The sequence below is a fragment of the Taudactylus pleione genome, unplaced genomic scaffold, assembly GCF_031769625.1.
Source record: "Taudactylus pleione unplaced genomic scaffold, aTauple2 ptg001421l, whole genome shotgun sequence".
Classification (NCBI taxonomy): domain Eukaryota; kingdom Metazoa; phylum Chordata; class Amphibia; order Anura; family Myobatrachidae; genus Taudactylus; species Taudactylus pleione.
In genome coordinates this window covers 766,316-775,738 of record NW_028285820.1, presented here as the reverse complement: position 1 = coordinate 775,738, position 9,423 = coordinate 766,316, and the positions used below count along the sequence as shown (strand labels likewise).

The following is a 9,423-nucleotide window of genomic DNA, read 5'->3' as shown; positions in this document are numbered from 1 at the left end:
TCACTATGATACTGGGGGCGGGGTAGACATGTGTTATAGTAACATCCAGAGGAGAGGGGCGGGGCTATGTAGAGGGGGCGTTTCTTCTATTTACTGCAGCTTCCGGGTTATGGTTCCAGCAGGAGGAAGAAGCAGCAGGTGATGGTATTTATTATTGTTATACAGGGGGAGCAGACTGTGGTGCTGTATTATCATTATATGGGTAGAGCAGACACTAGTGTTCTTTATAATACAGAAGTAATAGACCCTGGTGTTACTATAATACAGCTGGAGCAGCCTCTAGTGCTGCACTATGTTTACAGGTAAAGCAAACCCCAGTGTTGCTATAATGGTATGATACAGGTGGAGCAGATCCTTATGGTTTTATAATACAGATGATGCAGACTTTGGTGCTGCATTATTTTTATACAGGTGGAGCAGTCACCAGTGTAGTTGTAATACAGGTGCAGCAGAACCTTTTGTTACTAATATACAGCTGTAGCAGACTCTGGTGCTGCATTATCATTATACAGGTAACAACAGAAGCAGGAAGTTCTCTCTATATTTTGGGGCACCCACCCTACTAATAATATAACATAACCTGTAATAGTGTCAGTAAGAAATGACCGAGGTGTTATCTGTATAGCGCAATAAGTCAGGAAATACACAGAACGTAACAGAAAGACGATATAAAGCCTGGTCTAACCAGGGCCAATAACCCATCAGCACTGACCAGCTGTGTGATGGGAGACGTATATACTGATTATCTGTATCATTTATGGTCAGACAAATACATCATCACCCAGTGCTCAGAGGTATGGGGAATATATATATATATCACACTAAGGGCCGTATTCAATTAACGGCGATAATTATCGGCCGACAATCAGCCGATTTTTATCACCCCGCGATAATTTATCGCACTTTTATAGTGAAAAACAGGAGAAACGTTTTCTCCATCTTAGACCTGGAGAAAAGAATAGCAAAATCCCTATTTTTGCCTAAAAATGTGGGGATTTCTTTTAGAAGCCTTTGGACACTTCCCTAATAAAATTACCACAAATTTGTTTCATAAGTTGCGTACTTTGCCGAAAAGCGACCGCGCAAATATTTTGCGGAGAAAATAAAAAACATTGAAAATGGGTTTAAAGTATTGGGTCTGGTTTTTCGGGGGGCCGTATAGATGTATTTTAAACATTACATGTGACCGCAGCATGTGTTTTTTTAAATCATTAAAAAAACGCCTGCTGCGGTCACGTGCGAAGTTTAAAACACTTGTTGCATCCATATGGCCCCCTGAAGAACCAGACCCAATTCTTTAAACCCATTTTCTACCTCAGGGTTCCACAAGATACCTTGGGGTTATAGGTGATGGACGGTGATCATCGGACACTACAGTTAAAATATTCTTCCTTGGCCTGGGGGCCCCCATCTCCTATACCCCACCCCCTGGCCAAGGCACCGTCAGTTTCGTAGGTTCCCGGCCGGAATCGGGGCACTGCATGGAGGGGCTGTTACCAGCCCCAGAAAATCTTCAGCACTAACAGTCCAATGGATGTCCGTGCTGCCGCTCCGACACCCCGCTGGCGCCGAGACGCCGCTACTGATCCGGGGATCTCGGCGGGCTTCTGGGGTTTCCGCTAGCATGAAGCCTGGGACTGTGGCTGGGCTGCACGGGGGGTACTGCAGGTAAACAGCTGGCGTCTGTGGTAGGCGCCTGCTGGTTCACGGTCCTTCATTGTCCCCAGAGTAGTGGGCTTCCTGGGGACGGCTGTGCGTGGAGCTGGGCACTGAGCCTGCACTACCACTAGGCCACCAGGGACGTCTGGCTGCAGCGGTGAGGATACGCTCCAGCGTCCCGGGGGTTATAGCATGCCAGGGGAGAGCACCTTCCCTGTCACACAGCCGGAGCCTCCCCCGCTGCTCACAGCACCTTTCCGCAGCGGTCTGTGACAGAGTTCCTCCCCTGGACGGCGGCCATTTTCTATTAGGCAGAATGGTTTCCTTGGTATATGCGGCCCGGGTCCCCCTGCATACCTCTCCTCAATGATAAGGTCGGTGTGTGCAGCACTATTGCTACCAGACTCTGGCCCTCATTCAGAGCCGCTCGTAAGCGGCCGCTCGTTCGTTATGAGCGATGTTCGCACATCTGCGCATGCGTACGGATTGTAATACGCATGCGCGAACCAGTCAGTGCGGCCGAAAATCGTTCGCTAAATAGCGAATGCCTGCTATTTTGAGTGACAGGACTAGGAGTATGTGGGTGGTAACGGGAAGGTGCTTGAAAACGGGGAGTGGAATTCAGAACGCAGGCGTGCTTAAAGGTCAAAACGGGCGTTTTAAGGGTGTGCATAACTAAAACAGCGTCATTGACCACGTCACTTGGTTATTTTATAGTCAGAACTGCTCGCAAGATTGCGGTAGGAAAAACCAACCACAAGAATAGCGAGCAGTTCATACGCTGTTCGATGTACTCGATTAATCTAATAAATAGCGGACATGACGTATGATGCGAGCGGCCAGGGGGCATTTTTTTTCAAATTTACGACCGCAAGTTTTGTTCGCTCGTTCAGACATAGAGGCGTGAACAGACCGCAAAGAGCAAACGGTTAATTTGAATAGCCACCCCTTTTTTCTGAACGAGCGAGCGCAAATAGCGTCCGGCTCTGAATCAGGCCCTCTGTGTCTGTGTAGTTGATTATAGTGCCATTATGCAGATGTGTTTGCTGCATTATATGTGACTTTAAAATGCTAGCGCTGTCTGTATTTCTATTCTGTCAGACTATATAACTATACCTTTTTTTTCTGTAGCCTTCACAACAAGTGTTGTCAGTGTTGTTACGGATAAAAGGGTTGATGTATTCTCTTTCAGGGGCTGCCCCCAGGCTGGCCATGGCCGAGGAGAGTTCTGGGACGGACTCCCTAGTGGAATCCTTCTTTCGGATGCCACCAGAGATCAACTCTTGGGTGTAAGCTCTGTGATTCAGCCACATATATTAATGAGACTGCTTTGGATGTCAGTCTCTTAGCTTCCTAGATTTCGGCTGCTGCTGTGTCAGCTCGCAGTTCCTTAGGGCTGTGCTCTTGGAGAGCGTACGTGGACTCTAGGAAAGGATTGAAGTGGTTGCCTTATAATGGTGAAATCTTGTTTGGTCCACACTGGGACAAGATTGTGAATACGTTGGCAGCGGCTAAGTATGCGTGTCTGCTTTCGGCTTATACTACTTTGGGGTCCTGGACCTCGTCCTTTCGGCCCCAAGGTGAGCCTACAGGTCAGCCCTTCCCTAGACAGACAGGCCTCAAGAAGACTGCCAGGTCCAAGCATAAGTCCTCAGCCTAACGGGACTCTTCTTACGCGGAAGGCCTCCCTATCAGTTTTTCTGCACAGGTCCTCTGTCAGACTATGACGAGGCTCTACAACTCCAGAAAGCAATACAGTCCTTGCTTATATAGTGTTCCCTCTAGCTCCGGCGGGAGGCAGGGCGCCGGAGCAAGAGAGGGCATGCCGCGCGCGACCGACAAGGGGGCGTGGTCATCGGAAAAGGGGGCGTGTCTATAAGATGCGTCCCCTTTTCGTCACTCTTGGGGGCGTGCCCGGCACTTACGGACACGCCGGGCAGTCCCCAAGCCCTGCAGACAGGGAGCATGCACCCGGCGTCTATTCTCCGGCGGTGACCGGGTCACCGGATGTTTCTCCACCCGCGGGACACTGCGTCCCGCGGGTGAGAACGGCTCCCGAAGGCTGTGAGGGCAGGGCGCTTTTTGACAGGTCCACACTCTTTCAGGGTCAGTGGACAGCAGTGGAGTCTGCGCTACCAATTAACATATTGAAACTTCAGGCAGTCTTCATTGCCCTCTAGCACTCATACTTCACGGAAAGCTTGTGCAGGTTCGGTCAGACTACGCTACGACTGTGGCTTACATCAACCGTCAAGGAGGAACTCGAAGTCAGGCCGCAGTGACAGAGGTGTCATGCATTCTGACATGGGTGGAAGGCAATCTCCCGGCCATATTGGCAGTGTTCATACCAGGAGTACTCAACTGGGAAGCGGACTTCCTCAGCCGTCAAGACGTGCATCCAGGGGAATGGTCTATTCACCAAGAAGTGTTTCAGCTCCTAGTGGACAAGTGGGGCCATCCAGTGGTAGACCTTATGGCCTCCCAACACATTCACAAGCTGCCTGTGTACGGGTCCAGAACTAGATGCGCAGAGGCTCTCTTGGTAGACGCTCTGTCAGTATGGTGGACCTTCCAGTTTGCGTACCTGTTTCCTCCATTCTCCCTTCTTCCTTGAGTACTTCGAAAGTTAAAGCAAGAAGGAGGCATGATCCTGCTTGTAGCTCCAGTGTGGCCCAGACGTCACTGGTAATCAGATCTTCATAGTCTCTCTGTCAACCTGTAGTCTCAAGGTCCTTGCTTTTTCCTGGATTTGGTTCGGCTGTATTGACGGCATGGCTCTTGAGACATCCCTCCTGAGGTCCAAAGGTTTTTCCAGCTCTGTGGTTAATACCATGCTCAGAGCTCAGAAACCTGCTTCTGTCAGGGTTTACCACAGGGTGTGGCATACCTACTTTGAATTGCCTCGCCCTAAAGGGTACGTTCCCCAGGTGTTTCGGATATCCAGAGTTCTGGCTTTCCTGCAGGCAGGCTTAGATCAAGGTGTCCACCTTGCCTCATTGAAGGTGCATGTCTCTGCCCTATCGGTGTGGTTCCAGTGTAGGATTGCTCCTCTTCCTGATATCCGCACCTTTATGCAAGGCATCCTTCGCAGTCAGCCTCCCCTTGTCCCTCTTGTGGCTCCTTGGGATGTGGCTGTGGTCCTGCGGGATCTCCAGGGACCTCTATTTGAACCCCTGGGCTCAGTGGATTTCAAATAACTTACAGCAAATTCTGTGTTTCTTCTGGCTCTTGCTTTAGCCAGAAGGGTGTCAGATTTGGGGGCTCTCTGCTATCACCCTCTGTTTCTGATTTTTCACTAGGACAGTGCAGTGCTTCAGACTTGCCCTCGTTCCTTCATAAAGTGGTGGTTAGTTTCCACATTAATGTGGAAATTATAGTGCCGGACTTTAACTCTCCTCTCCTGACCTTTCGGCAGGTGAGGCCTCATTGGATGGTGGTACGTGCTCTCAGGATTTATGTGGACCTTACCAGTTCCCTTCAGAAGTCAGACTCCTTGTTTTTACTCTATGGTTTTCACTAGAAGGGATGGCCAGCCATTGAACAGTGTTTGGCTAGGTGGATTCGTATGATGATTTCTGAGGCTTACGCTCATGAGGGCCTTCCTGTACCTCCCTCTGTTACTGCACATTCTTCTCGGTCTGTGGGTCCTTCGTGGGCAGTTTGCCGTGGCGTCTCGACTGTTCAGCTTTGTAAGGCAGAAACGTGGTCTTCTGTCCATACCTTTTGTGAGGTATATGTCTTTGATACCTTTACCTCTCAGGTTGCTTCCTTCGGGCAGTGGATTCTCCTTTCTGCACAGGATCGTCCCCACCCTTCAAGGGACTGCTCTGGGAGATCCCCAAGGTATTCTGTGGATACCCTATGGACCCTGAGGTAGAAAAGTAGAGAGATGGTAAGAACTTACCTTTGTTATCTCTCTTTCTACGAAATCCATAGGGTTCCACAGGACTCCCACCCTGTCGCACCTGTGCTTCAGATTCGTTTTGTTCTGGTCACCGGTGATAGAATAATCCCATCTATATGACATGGTGCATTCACATGTAACATACATAAATAATCCCATATATCTGACATGGTGCATTCATTTGTAACATACATAGAATAATCCCATATGTCTGACATGGTGCAGTCATATGTAACATACATAGAATAATCCCATCTATATGACATGGTGCAGTCACATGTAACATACATAAATAATCCCATATATCTGTCATGGTGCATTCACATGTAACATAGGGTAATCTCATCTATCTGAAATGGTGCAGTCACATGTAACATACATAGGGTAATCTCATCTATCTGACATGGTGCAGTCACATGTAACATACATACAGTAATCTCATATATCTGATATGGTGCATTCACATGTAACATACATAGAATAATCACATGTAACATACATAAATAATATCATATATCTGAGTAGGCAGCAATATAATACATCAGTTATTGATACAATACAATGTATATAAACTTTCCCATGAAATCCTTTTGGGATAATGTACATATAGCTGCATATAGTATTGGACACATGGGTTAGATCCCAAATGTAAGTATAAGCAATCTACAACGTAACCCAGATATTACTGCATCAGATTCAGTATGATATAATCCCGGCAGCAGTAAAGATCCCGAGCGTCCTAAAGTAAGTATAAACTAACCTAATCCCCCCCCCCCCCCCAACCCTAACTCTCCCTTAGGGGTGCCTAACCCTAACTCCCCCCGGGGTGCCTAACCCTAACCTAGCCTAACCCTAACCTCCCGGGGGGGTGCCTCACCCTAAATCCCCCACGGGAACCCTAAACCTAACCCTCCCCCCCCTTGGTCTCCCGGTGTAGGATTTCGACGCCTGTCATTTAACCCTTGCCGGGATTAAGCAGTCGGGAAGCCGTGAGTCGGCATTGCGACCGCGGGCTTCCCGATTGTTTCCCACTGCAGCATAGTATCTAGTTATACAGCATTGCAGGTTACCACGGTGACATATAGCATCTAGTTATACAGCATTGCAGATTACCATGGTGACATATAGCATCTACTTATACAGCATTGCAGGTTACCACGGTGACATATAGCATCTAGTTATACAGCATTGCAGGTTACCACGGTGACATATAGCATCTAGTTATACAGCATTGCAGGTTACCACGGTGACACATAGCATCTAGTTATACAGCATTGCAGATTACCATGGTGACATATAGCATCTAGTTATACAGCATTGCTGGTTACCATGGTGACACATAGCATCTACTTATACAGCATTGCAGGTTACCACGGTGACATATAGCATCTACTTATACAGCATTGCAGGTTACCACGGTGACATATAGCATCTAGTTATACAGCATTGCAGTTTACCACGGTGACATATAGCATCTAGTTATACAGCATTGCAGGTTACCACGGTGACATATAGCATCTACTTATACAGCATTGCAGGTTACCACGGTGACATATAGCATCTAGTTATACAGCATTGCAGGTTACCACGGTGACATATAGCATCTACTTATACAGCATTGCAGGTTACCACGGTGACATATAGCATCTAGTTATACAGCATTACAGGTTACCACGGTGACATATAGCATCTAGTTATACAGCATTGCAGGTTACCACGGTGACATATAGCATCTACTTATACAGCATTACAGGTTACCACGGTGACATATAGCATCTAGTTATACAGCATTGCAGGTTACCACGGTGACCTATAGCATCTAGTTATACAGCATTGCAGGTTACCACGGTGACATATAGCATCTAGTTATACAGCATTGCAGGTTACCACGGTGACACATAGCATCTAGTTATACAGCATTGCAGGTTACCACGGTAACATATAGCATCTAGTTATACAGCATTGCAGGTTACCACGGTGACATATAGCATCTAGTTATACAGCATTGCAGGTTACCACGGTGACATATAGCATCTAGTTATACAGCATTGCAGGTTACCACGGTGACACATAGCATCTAGTTATACAGCATTGCAGGGTACCACGGTGACATATAGCATCTAGTTATACAGCATTGCAGGTTACCACGGTGACATATAGCATCTAGTTATACAGCATTGCAGGGTACCACGGTGACATATAGCATCTAGTTATACAGCATTGCAGGTTACCACGGTGACATATAGCATCTAGTTATACAGCATTGCAGGTTACCACGGTGACATTTAGCATCTAGTTATACAGCATTGCAGGTTACCACGGTGACACATAGCATCTAGTTATACAGCTTTGCCGGTTACCTCGGTGACATATAGCATCTAGTTATACAGCATTGCCGGTTACCACGGTGACATATAGCATCTAGTTATACAGCATTGCAGGTTACCACGGAGACATCTAGCATCTAGTTATACAGCATTGCCGGTTACCACGGTGACACATAGCATCTAGTTATACAGCATTGCAGGTTACCACGGTGACACATAGCATCTAGTTATACAGCATTGCAGGTTACCACGGTGACACATAGCATCTAGTTATACAGCATTGCAGGTTACCACGGTGACACATAGCATCTAGTTATACAGCATTGCAGGTTACCACGGTGACACATAGCATCTAGTTATACAGCATTGCAGGTTACCACGGTGACACATAGCATCTAGTTATACAGCATTGCAGGTTACCACGGTGACATGTAGCATCTAGTTATACAGCATTGCAGGTTACCACGGTGACATATAGCATCTAGTTATACAGCATTGCAGGTTACCACGGAGACATATAGCATCTAGTTATACAGCATTGCAGGTTACCACGGTGACACATAGCATCTAGTTATACAGCATTGCCGGTTACCACGGTGACACATAGCATCTAGTTATACAGCATTGCAGGTTACCACGGTGACACATAGCATCTAGTTATACAGCATTGCAGGTTACCATGGTGACCTATAGCATCTAGTTATACAGCATTGCCGGTTACCACGGTGACACATAGTATCTAGTTATACAGCATTGCAGGTTATCACGGTGATATATAGCATCTAGTTATACAGCATTGCCGGTTACCACGGTGACACATAGTATCTAGTTATACAGCATTGCAGGTTATCACGGTGATATATAGCATCTAGTTATACAGCATTGCAGGTTACCACGGTGACATATAGTATCTAGTTATACAGCATTGCAGGTTACCACGGTGACACATAGCATCTAGTTATACAGCATTGCAGGTTACCACGGTGACATATAGTATCTAGTTATACAGCATTGCCGGTTACCATGGTGACACATAGCATCTAGTTATACAGCATTGCAGGTTACCATGGTGACATATAGCATCTAGTTATACAGCATTGCAGGTTATCACGGTGATATATAGCATCTAGTTATACAGCATTGCAGGTTACCACGGTGACATATAGTATCTAGTTATACAGCATTGCCGGTTACCATGGTGACACATAGCATCTAGTTATACAGCATTGCAGGTTACCATGGTGACATATAGCATCTAGTTATACAGCATTGCAGGTTATCACGGTGACATATAGCATCTAGTTATACAGCATTGCAGGTTACCACGGTGACACATAGCATCTAGTTATACAGCATTGCAGGTTACCATGGTGACCTATAGCATCTAGTTATACAGCATTGCCGGTTACCACGGTGACACATAGTATCTAGTTATACAGCATTGCAGGTTATCACGGTGATATATAGCATCTAGTTATACAGCATTGCCGGTTACCACGGTGACACATAGTATCTAGTTATACAGCATTGCAG

At 46.7% G+C, this 9,423-nt stretch overlaps 1 protein-coding gene across 6 annotated transcripts in view; it reads left to right on the top strand.

Moving 5' to 3' along the window:
• The window catches only part of LOC148442679 (uncharacterized), an 81,194-nt gene that overhangs the window by 62,021 nt on the left and 9,750 nt on the right, over positions 1–9,423 (top strand). For 2 of the 6 annotated variants that reach the window (XM_088463643.1, XM_088463639.1), the window contains exon 1: positions 76–138. The exons of 1 other annotated variant lie outside the window; for it this stretch is intronic. The gene's annotated coding sequence lies outside the window, so the exon portion shown is untranslated. Of the gene's footprint in view, positions 1–75; positions 145–247; positions 303–9,423 lie in introns of those variants that run through there. 3 more of the 6 variants (XM_088463640.1, XM_088463642.1, XM_088463641.1) reach the window with 3 other exon arrangements.